Source organism: Ischnura elegans, chromosome 8 (assembly GCF_921293095.1).
Source record: "Ischnura elegans chromosome 8, ioIscEleg1.1, whole genome shotgun sequence".
Lineage (NCBI taxonomy): Eukaryota > Metazoa > Arthropoda > Insecta > Odonata > Coenagrionidae > Ischnura > Ischnura elegans.
This window is the reverse complement of record NC_060253.1, coordinates 71795725-71807737: the sequence shown is the minus strand read 5'-3', so window position 1 is coordinate 71807737 and position 12013 is coordinate 71795725. Positions and strand designations below refer to the sequence as shown.

General features: G+C 38.0%; 1 non-coding gene across 1 annotated transcript; it reads right to left on the bottom strand.

Moving 5' to 3' along the window:
* Positions 1 to 3168: 3168 nt before the first annotated feature.
* On the bottom strand, positions 3169 to 3239 carry Trnag-gcc. Its single transcript has one exon. It is a non-coding gene; the product is annotated as a tRNA-Gly (tRNA).
* Between the last annotated feature and the right edge of the window lie 8774 nt (positions 3240 to 12013).

Sequence of the window (12013 nt, the reverse complement as noted above, 5' to 3'; positions counted from 1 at the left end):
AACAAATTATAATTAGCGCCTGATGATGATGATTACTCATTGAAACCCGGGTCGCGATCTTATAAAATAAGTGGTATAAGTAACTGTCTATATCCAGGAAATAATGGAATACCACATAGTTAACCAAGAGTTAGTGAATTAGGTAGAGCAATTCCAGTTGACAAGTGAACCCTGTATTATCACGCTGTAATAAACGCAAACAATTTTATCACGATGTAGTGAACAGTAAATACAAACAATTTTATGATGTAACACAGTGTGGCATTGATTTTCCTGTATACCGTATAGAGGTATTAGACTAAATATTAAATACATATTGCTTGGAAACTATGGGTGATACAAACAAACTAAGGCCAGGTTTGGATTTGGCACATCAAAATCTATAAAGATCAGCTATTAAAATAAAAAAAAGTTTTCAAACAAAATTTTTTTGTTGGCTTGTGTTACTTTTAACTTAAATGATGTATTTATTGAATACTATACTAACAATGACTTCTGCTATTTCGAAATATTTCTATAACTACCTCGTAGAATTACATTGTTCTGTATCACTCCTTGGAAAAGCTGATATTCAGCTCTTCTAGCGCCCACAACCACGGAATTCTGTTGACTGCGAGATATTCCGTCACAACTTAGGTATTCTATGCATTACTTGAGTTGAATGGTAACTTAAAAGGATAGAAAACCGCTGGATCTTTCCCAAGACTGGGCGTTGTGCACGATAATTACGCGTTCGGTTGCGGTGTTTCGTGAACACAACGCTATTCTCGCCAAACCGTTCATTTCTCTCGCCAAACCTGAATGCATGAAATCTCCTGAAGCTCAGCCTATCCGATTTTTCAATTGCTATTAGTTGGTGTGGCAACGATTCTAGGCGTGGACGAGATAGGCACGTCCCGGAAACAGAACTCGCTTCACCAGAATGCGAGTGAACTTGAGCGTACTTCCTCTATTACGAAGCACATGTGAGCATCATATACGATTTTCCCAATCTAATAATATCAGTAAAACTTACAGTCGAGTATCCCGTGCGCACTTAGAATGAATTCGCCTATATTTGTGGCTCTGAGTGTAAATTTGGTGGGAAAACCGGGTAAGATCAGGGAATTTAAAGTTTTTTAGCGAAACCAGAGAAGTGTTTGAGGAAATCGTTGAGCTGTCAGGGAATTTTTTAATAGGCTAAGATCGATAAATTGGTCAGTGTCTTCATTGTGCCAGTTCCAGTGCATCTCAATTTCACGAGAAGATATGCCTACTCAGTTAATTATCTCCTACTAGTTGAGAAAGAGGCCATGTGCTTCGAAAGCTGAAGACATTTTTTTCCTCTGTGACTGTTCTTTTATTGTATGTTTTGTATTAATTGTTGGTGACATACCGTTTTTATTGTCATATGCTACACTCATCGTTTCCTGCTAAACTGTGTATATATGTGTATACATATTTATCTGTTCGTTTTTTTCCGTTTTCCTCCAGTCTAAAAATTTGTCAATAACTTCGATGAAAAGATTTTGTATTGGTCTATGGGTCTACGTGTACGCAGCGAAAAAAATGGATGAAGTTTTTTGAGTTCAAAATCGCGTACGTAATGTGAAAAAAACGGTGCATTGAAGTGGCCTTGAGAATGGGGAACGATTCGTAATTCAACGGGTCGGCTGACTCCATATTTCTTACCAGGTGCCGTATCCCAAAGAATTTCATTGTCAGTATTTTTAAGTTTTCTTATCTTTTATTCATCGCCGGTCATCAATCCTAATATTGGTTTGATGCAGCTCTCCATTCCATTCTCATATCAGATAATTCAATTCAAAATAAAGTTTATTTCCATACTGCAAGTTTTACATGAATGTTTACATAGTGAGGTAGAATATTATAATACATATATACAGTAAGGTCCCCGTTATAAGAATACTTTCCTCTTCAGGGCTAGTCATATTTTTTATTATTTATACATTGTTTGTGAGCATATAGCAGGTACGGAAAAAATCAAAAAAATCCGGAAATCTTTTCCTCCGGGATGGCTATTGGTCCGACGTTCGTCCGAGACGTGAGGGAAACCGGCAAAACCCCACGTAGACCACCGTGTAATGCTGGTGTGTTATTGCTGTTGAAGGTGATGTTCTCGCAGTGCTGTTAATCTCTGTTATCTCGGTGTCTTTGGATTGCTGGTGTATCCGGTATTGGAGTACTGGTTGTAGTGCTGCAATGTCATAGTGTGAATTAATACAAATTATAATAAATAAAAGCGAACAAACTATGTATAAATCCACCAATTTATTTATGTGGTACGACTAGTTTCGTCGCAGCGGCGTCATCATCAGGTACCTAGTACTGGTACGTCGAAACTAGTAGTACCACATAAATAAATTGGTGGATTTATACATAGTTTGTTCGCTTTTATTTATGAACCTCCACAAAGTTGAGCCTGTTACGATAGAGATAATACAAATTATATTACAACCTTTAAATCAGCACAAGCCTCTTATCACATTTACAACCAATAATTTTTGTCATTAGGATATTTGCATATTTCTATATTTATTTATAGGTTGAGCAGAAGTTGCAATACGTCACTTGAGAGAGTTTCATCGTCAATTTCAATCGTCAATCGTCATCGTCAATGTCGTCAAAACATGAATTATAATTTGGCGAGTTTTATGTTATTTACATTTGACGGATTGATCTTGCGTATTTATGCATTATGCATTTAAATGACCAAACCTCAAAATCTTATTAAAAATGATTATTGAGTTTAAGTTCAGGTTCAAAATTAATATGAATCTTTATTTCTATTATCAAAAAATTTGCACAAATTTATGCTTCATTCTTAGTGGAATTTGCAATGTGAATTTAAGTATCAACTTTAATTTAAATTAAACATTTCTATATTAATACATTAATAGCACTTAATTTGATTTTATAAAAAGATAATCTTTTCGCACCTACATATTTCTTCTCTTTCACATCCTTTATACCTGTTCTTCCTTATAAAACCATCTACTTCTCCCTCGACGATTGTCCTCATCGGGCAATCATATCTCCAGGTGTGGCCTATAAGGTTGCTCCGTCTTCTTGGCAATATTTTTATGAGGTTTCTCTTCTCTCCTAATCTTCATTAGACTTTCTCATTATTTACTATGTCAAAAAGTTATTTTTACGGCAAAAAAATGCTGCATCGGCCGGGAATCGAACCCGGGCCGCCCGCGTGGCAGGCGAGCATTCTACCACTGAACCACCGATGCTTGGGGATAAGAAATGATTGAGAAGAGGGTTTGCCTTCACCTTTCGTCTGAGATGCCCAGACAGCGTGCAGTAATGCTCATCTTCCTCCATCCCTCCCCCACTCATCGCAGAAAGAACCGCGTGGCTGCCTTCAAGTCGCGAGTGGATGTTATCCCCTCTCTTCGGTGAGCGTGTTGCTGGAATAATGAAAACTCCGTCTGTACTCTATTTCTGTACAGTGGCGGGTTAAAAAACACAAAGCTCATTGGCATCTGAAAGCGGTTAACTGCCCTAATGGTCCCTAATCTACCGATTCGATCGATAGATTTTTCTTCCTCATAGGAAAATCTACTAGGATTGGTAGAATATTAATTGCGTATGCTTGGTTTCGCTAATAGTAGGACCTGCCCGCCTTGTGACGGTGCAGGATTCCTCGTCCTCTCCCTTCCTCCCCCGTCCTTCCCCTGGAGGCGTCGTCGGGCTCTCATCGCGGCGGCGCCTCCTTTCCTTGTTCCTTCCCGTCCTTCCCCTTCTGGTGGTAGAGGAGAAAAGCTAACGCTTAGGGTGCCTTCATAGCTCGGCGTTGCGTACTTGGGGGCGGAGCTAACTCATCGCAGCAAGTTGGAGCCCTTCACAGCTCTGCGTTGCGAAAACAAATGAAAGGCAAAAAGCGTCGGCTCCTAAAAATCAGCCTGTGAGCATGTCATCTTATGATTTCGAACTAAACGCACAAGACATACGTTGTTTTCTGCATGTTTACCCAATTTCATTTCTTAAAATGCTCTTCTTAACTATAAATAGCATTTGAAGTTAATATGGCGACCATAAAGTCGATAATAATGCATGTAGTGATGGCCCTTGCCTATGCATTATTATGACCTTTAAATTTTATTTCCTAACTCGGAATATTCGAAAGATAGCTAATTACATGCACTCAATGAACATGAGTAACGTGGAATGTTATCAGGAATATTTATTAATGATATTTATTGTTCAAACAGATTGTCCTAGTCATGTTATCTAAATAGCTCTGAGTAGATCATGAGGTCACAATTATTGGATATAAAATGGAATTTTAACGACCTTATTTCTGCATGTTTACCCAATTTCATTTCTTAAAATGCTCATCTTAACTATAAATAGCATTTGAAGTTAATATGGCGACCATGATAAAGTCGATAATAATGTATGTAGTGATGGCCCTTGCCTATGTATTATTATGACCTTTAAATTTTATTTCCTAACTCGGAATATTCGACAAATAGCTAATTACATACACTCAATGAACATGAGTAACGTGGAATGTTATCAGGAATATTTATTAATGATATCTATTGTTCAAACAGATTGTCCTAGTCATGTTATCTAAATAGCTCTAACTGAGTAGATCATGAGGGCACAATTATTGGATATAAAATGGAATTTTAACTACCTTAGCTACCAAAAAGCACCTCTCACGCCTTATTTAGCTTTTGATACCATTTACGGGTATGAGTTACGCTAATCTATGCTCCTCAGTGATTGTAATCTAATTTAGGGTTAACATTTGTCTTATGTTTAGGAAAGATACGAAATATCTAAGCTGAACACTTCAAAATAATAGTAAATAATGAAATAAATAGCATTTGCCACTCCCATTAGAGCTAATATTGCATATTTGTATACCCAGAAACAAACACCAATTCGAAATCGTCGGCGTACTGCCGCCTTGACGCAGAGAAAATCCGACAGGTTCAGTTTTTCTGCGACGACGCAGCGAGCTGGAGACGTGACGTCATCAATTCTCAAAGGCGGGCTCTGATTGGCTCGCTAGCCGCGGCGTCAACGCAACGCCGAACTGTGAAGGCCCCCTTACAGTCCCTGCCCCAGGAGTGTACCCCGCGAGCCCGTCATAAGGGTTTCGTTCCACCTGCCCTAATGGTTACGAAATATAGGAGTTGAATTCGACAAATAAATAAGCGCGTAAGAATCCAATAGTCGTGCAACATCCTCTTGACCTTGTGATAGGTTTTTCGAAGTTTTAAGATCAGAAAATGTCCGCTGTGTGTGTACAGCATCAAATCATCCGCCACTGAGACTTGATCCTTGGAACCTGTGATTCATTGCATGCTACTTTACCCACGACACCACCGGAATGATTGTGCTCCGACGCAGTCTCAATACCCAATATATCGGCTGTGTCCACATTTGTCCCGACTAGAGTAAACTCCATTCTAGGTGAGTGTTGGGCGAAGTATACTTCGGAAAATATGGGGAAGAATTCGTGGCTGGATCTTTTGCGTGTTGTCATAATGCGACGGATGTGATTATTTCGACAGTAAAACGGGCATAAGGCTTTTAAAATTCCCGGCTGTATGAGAGCATTACGAGGGGGAAAATTTTGGAAGACAAGTAGTACTTCCTGAACTGGCCGCTTTCAGACGCCAATGAGCTTTGCGTTAATTTTTTCCGCCACTGTACAATCAGTAGCCCTTATTAGGAAATTTTTTTGTGTTTTGTGTTCTAACATAAATAAAATAGTGAAGGAAATAACCACAAACTGTAAAGGTTATCCAGAACTCTTAAGAGGGGATTTCATTCGAGGTCATCCTTTTCCGTTGATGCCATCCACTTGTGCCTCGACCATCGTCTTCATCAGGCCACTAAGCATCCAGATATGGCAGATTAGGTTGTCCCGTCTTCTTCTTAAGGTTTTTACGAGGTTCTTTTCTCTCATACGCTTATTAGGACTTCCTCAGATGCGGTCACTCCATTTGATCCTCATCATTATTCTATGGACGTCCCAAAACTGTGAAGCCAATTTTTCTCTAAGTTCTTTATTTAAATTGACTGCTAATGTTTTCAATAAATCGGCCTTAGTTACTACAATACCGCAGCTTTGGTCCATGAAGGCCATTTCCCTTAACTGCCTGCATAGACGATGCGCTTGCTTGGCTTGCGATTTCAAAAACCGGAAGTCGACCGTGATAAATCAGGGATTGGAAAATTTTCATATGTTGACATTTGTTGCGTTGAATTGGGAAAAAGATTGCGAATTTTGTCCTTGAGTCTTTCCATCTCATGTGTTTCCATTTATCTCCGTGGCAGTGTTTTATTTACACTTTCGTTGCTTACGCATATTTAGAGGAGGAAACGTACAGAAGACGTCGTTTGCGCCACGAAGGAACGTTGGAGAAGGGTGTATGGAGAGAAGCCCGGTGTCAAATTAGTTTATAATTCGTAAAAGGCGCTAAGGAGACCATAACCTTACGTCCCATCTAGAGGACGGAGTGCTGAACTTGAGGAGCTTTCAATATATCATTCAAGAAGGGATTGAACTTCCTTTGAAAACTCTTCGCCACCGCCGGGATTCGAACCCTTTTCCTCGGGATCGGAAACTAACGTTCTATCCTCCACACTACTTAATTCACACTTAGGCGTTTCGACCCATAGATTGGCTTTATTGTTTAGGTGAGGGTAGAACTCACCCTATGCAAAACCATGTGAAATTTAAAAATTCTTAGCGGGAGAGCAGTTTCTTAAGTAGAAAATTGCTTTTTCCACGGAATGCTGGTAAAAAAATTAATTAACCTGGAGGGGTCAGCATACTCCATCCGTATTTAAGACCATAATTTCCTTCGAGGCAAAGGTATTTATCCTATCTCCGTTTATTATTCGCGGTTGCTTGGCGTGATTATTTTATTCCAGCCTCAATGTGACAAGTGTATTAATTGGAAATTACTTAGCATATCTATTTTTTCATGTGCTATAATTCTTTCGGAACTATTCTGTCGCACGTGAGCTGCAGACGACATATTTCCGTGATGCTAGATAAGCCATGTGTCGCACTTTATGTTCTTAGCAAAGAAGAGTTAGGCCCTGACTCTATGTACCTAAAAGGTGGCCAGAGAGATGACCATTTTGTCCTCAAACAGATGTTTTATATTTAAAGCAGCTACATGTGCCCAAATGGGTTTAAAATTTTCGTAATTCCACCAATACTTTTATGGTGACGGTAATGTACGGTGAATGACCTTGGATTGAAAAATGTTAACAACCTGTTGCATGAAGTTAGTGAAGAGTATTTTCAAGCGACAAATCTGTCCCGTGATGTGGTACTTTTTCAACTTCCGTTGTGGAAGAACGACTTCCTGGCGGGAAATTCTAGCCTTTTGAGTGTCAGCCATGTCAACGTGTGATTTAAGCAAAGCAGTGCATTTAAGCGCACGAGATGGAAAATTGACGCATGCCTGCAGCGGAATGTTTCAGCCGCTACAATTGAATCGCAGACTGGGTGGAAGGTGCGGTCAATCTGTCGGTAATATTCCCTCTTAATGAACGCATCCCTTGTTGGCGCAAAATCATATTAACAAAGACAGGAAGTACATGTGTCACACTTCCGTGGTTACAGATGCCCCAAATGAGCTTCACGGTGATTTTGCAACTTCATTACAGCTTCATTCCTTTCCGGAGGTAAGCAAAGAAGTTATCAGCGCATAACGTTGATTTCTCGGTCAAATCAAAACATTTCAATACATCACGAAACAGATTTGTGCTTTCTTGTAGCTAATTTTATCACTTCAACGTAGGAAATATCTTTGGGTCGTAGCTATCTCAACTCTTTATTATAGGTTCGATTCAGGCATAGGTGATATCTGTGCATTGATTCGATATCTCTCGATCAGTACTGGACAAATTACTTTTCAAGTATCATACAGAAGAGGACCTTGAAACTTTCTGTCCTCTTGTAAAGTAGCTTTTGCCACTAAATTTTCTTGCAGAATCTCTTGGAAGTGCTTTTTGTTTCTGTTTGCCAAAAGTTGACAATCTGCATGGTCATTAATAAGATGTTATTTATACCAAGACATACTTTCATTTCATCAGTAAATCTATATATTGGATACTCCTGTCGAGGTGTAATTGAATCAATTTTAATTACATACGTATATTCTTTCCTCTACTAATCTATTTCAAAAATGATTCATATTTTGTTAAATCTTTTGTGCAGTATAATTAGCCAATAAGGTGACTTAACAAGTTCTCCTTTCAACAGGATGTGTTTCTGCATAATATAGGTTCACAATTATCTTGGATCAATATTTTTAAAAAGGATCAATGTTTTGTTACGCGTAAAAAGGATCATATGATTTTTTAATGATTGAGTTGGAAGGTTTTATCGTCTAAAAATAGTCCTCTGGTTTTCTTGATGTAGTATAAATAATCGATTGGGCTTATTGCTGGGGCGTGCTTTAAGGTATTCAAGAACGCAGTTTAAAGTAAATTACTTTTTGTTTGAAAATTTATACAAACAGGCCACTTTGCATGGCAGTTTGAGGTTTTGTTTATTCCCTTTTCATAATTATATGTTTAATAAAACTACGGAATCTGTATTACAAATTGAAAGAATAGACGTTTTCTACGTAGATATACACGCTCTAATTTCAAATTAGCCATATTTGGTGTTTTATAACCATGTTTTCAATGATTGCATTACATTAAAAACAGCTATTTTTCGTTACTTACAATTTCCGCAAAATATGCGTAAATTGAAAGGAACCGGAAGAATCAAGATTAAATTGTTACTTATCGCATTGAGTTCGTGTGGAATAATTCGCAGGGGCAAAAAATCAAATGATTGATCGATATAGTTATTCGCCGCCTTTTGTGTGCAGTGCTAATGTCTACTTGCTTCAAGGAAAAGTCTTCAACTCGGATGCCATTTTGATGCAGGAGGACAGGTACTTGCGCAGGAGGACTTGCGTCATTGCTCAGATGACTAGACGCCAAAGTGATCTGTCTGAACATCTGGCACGGATTCTGGTTTTCAAGGAATATCGTGACTTAGCTACTAATTCTCGCATGGTCTCTGAATCAATTTCTTGACCTTAGCACTCAGTCTTAGCGGTTTAGTGTTTGGTAGGTTGAGTGTAAGGAGTTTTGTGAAAACGTTCTCCACTCAAAGCCAGTATAACAGGTATTACGAAATAATTAGCGATGTCATAAAATAGAATTGCCCATACGACCTCCAGTCAGCGACCACCTCCATAAGATGCTGTGCATCTATGGAATCGAACGTATTTCCGCTGTAAGTGATATAAATTCCATAAATTCTAACTTTTTAGGGGCCACCTCAATCCTTATCTTTTATGTTGAAATTTCTATCATTCTACCCATGATAATAGCCATTGGAAATTTTCTTTCGGAAATTTTAAAAATGAATTTACAATTTTCAATATAGTAGTATTAGGTATCACTAGGCGAAGTATTATAATAAGAATGATTTAAGTAGCTCACTGATGATCCAAGTAGTAGTATAGCTAGTTATTACACTTATTTTTATTCGAAAAGTATTTAAATTACATAAATCCCATACAAATATTCCGTATCAATATATAATATCCCATATACATATTTTATTGGTATGGGATATTATAATATTTGTATGGTATAAAAAGTGAAATATCACAATCAGTTTCAACTTGAAAATAGGCGTAAAAATTCCTCCATGCATAAAATGAAACTAAAAAGAGGCAATACATTGTTAATGATTGCAAATGATGATACCATTCTTTTTTTGAAAAGAGCTTTAAGTGAGGGACTTTCTGTCCCAAATAAATGCATAGTTCGTGATGAGTAGCCTCGTGATAAGTAGCATGAAAGGTCAAACGTTATTATTTCTCCACCTGATTTTTGAGGGCACTCCATTGTTTCTATTGTGTTTGCGATATTTTCACAGTCACTCTGCCCTTTGTAGACGTCGCGAGGTTTCCCCTTGCACATTATGATTTCACGCTGATAATGTGGACGGGCAGTGAAATTTTTTTTCTAAAAAGAGGAAGCATCATTTATTTTTATCCGGTTAAAAGGTGCAGAGAGAGTCCAAGTGGTGATCGCCCTCATAATAGTTGAAAGGAACTATCATCATGCTGGCTAAAGTAGCATAATTTTCCTCGTGCCATTCCATTATAATAATTAGTTGTAGGAAAAAATTATATTCAATTTAATGATGTGAAATAATATCATTTTTCATTGCAAAGAGACACCACAGTTCACATCACTGTTTTAACTGACGCAAATATTGGTTTGGATTGGCGCACATTTTGGATCAAGTTACTGCGTGGGGCTGATTCCTACGCTCCCCCGATCCTCAAGGATTTTTGCTGTTTTGTTGTCCAAATGTTTCACCCGGATATCCAACGCTTTGATCAATGGGTTTTTCTTATTTATAGGAAAATCCATCAAAATTGTTGGCACATTAATGGCTGTTGCCAGGTTTCACTGGTTGTGGGCCCTTGTCGCTTCTATAGCGGCGAGGGTTTTTCCATCCTGCCCTTCCTTCCCTCTCCCTATCCCAGAGGCGTCGTCGGGCTCCTATTGCGGCGGCGTCTCTTTCCTTTTTCCTTCCTTTCCAAACCCATCCCCGGAAGCGCGGGCGTATCAGTTAAGTTACTGGGTTCCGGCCCCAGTGTGTTGTAACCCTGAAAGAACCCCCCTTGGGTTCTCATTGGTGTCTCATTGGTGTACATTGGAAGCTGAAATTAAATTACATTAAAATTTTGTCATGTGCAGAGGAAATAGTGGTAAATATTTAAAGATCTACTTCTATGAGGTCAACTTTTTTCGGGGAGATATCGTGGAAGAATATATTAAAGTATGCTCAAAGATATCGTTCTATCCATTTAATTTTAGTGTCACAAACTCTACCACACGTATTTCGACTTGCTTGCTATAGTTTTTGATCATTGAATGCCTTATTCTTCCATCAAATAATATACAAAACTATATTAATATCGAATGTGAAAGATTTAGGTAGTCTTTAAGGTTATTCCTGAAGTAAGACTTCCTTCGAAAAAAAACATGCGTTACCCATACAAAAAACAGAACAAATCCCTTTGCGTACATGACAATATATGATACAGTCTCCAATGGACAGCAAAAAGATAAAAATACCAATATGCGTATAGCAGATTATATATAATAGCCTCTGATAAACAGAAGTAGCCAATTTTAATTCTTAAATCTTAATTTTTAATTCTAAATTCTCAATTTTTGATTCTTAAGTTTTAGAATAGAGTATCAATGTTTTTGTGTAAACAGCCATGTTTTAACTAAACGAAGAAACTTTGTGAAAGCATTTTCTCTTTTTTTCAGGCAGTGCATTAAAAAACTTTGCATCCATGTATAGTAAAGACCTATTATACAGTGTTAAATTAGGTTTACAGACATATACATTACATTCTCTTCTGAAGTTGTAGGATCATCAGTTGCTAATGATGATTGCAAGCCAATGGAAATACGTGTAGTAGAGTTTTTGAAATTGAAATTGCGTGCGCAGTGTGATATCTTTGTGCATCATTTTTTTCGTCTACAAGTTTTTGAGCTTTTGTAAGTGTTACGCGGGCTCCTTATACACTGTACGTGAAATGATGGGGAGAGGGCTGAGGGCTGAATTTGAAATACTAAATGTCGACTGAAGATGAGAAAAGTAGAAAAACTTGTTGTATGCGTAGACTAATTTGTGATTTCAATGCACTAGTCCATATTCTAGTGCACCTTGAGCAAAAGGAAGTAACTTGCACCACCCCAAGCTTCAAGTTACTTCATTCCAACCACCCAACGTCACCCCTCCTTCATCATCTTTACCGAGATTGTGACTATACGTTATGAATAGAGCTATGTCTGGCTTTTACACACACATACGTGTGTGTTTTTCCTATTTTTTAGTACCTATTGAATACGTGAAACGTCAAAACGTGGTCCACCTGAAGAAATTTATGTGGATTTATAAAGTTATTGCTTTTCAACCGCAATTATA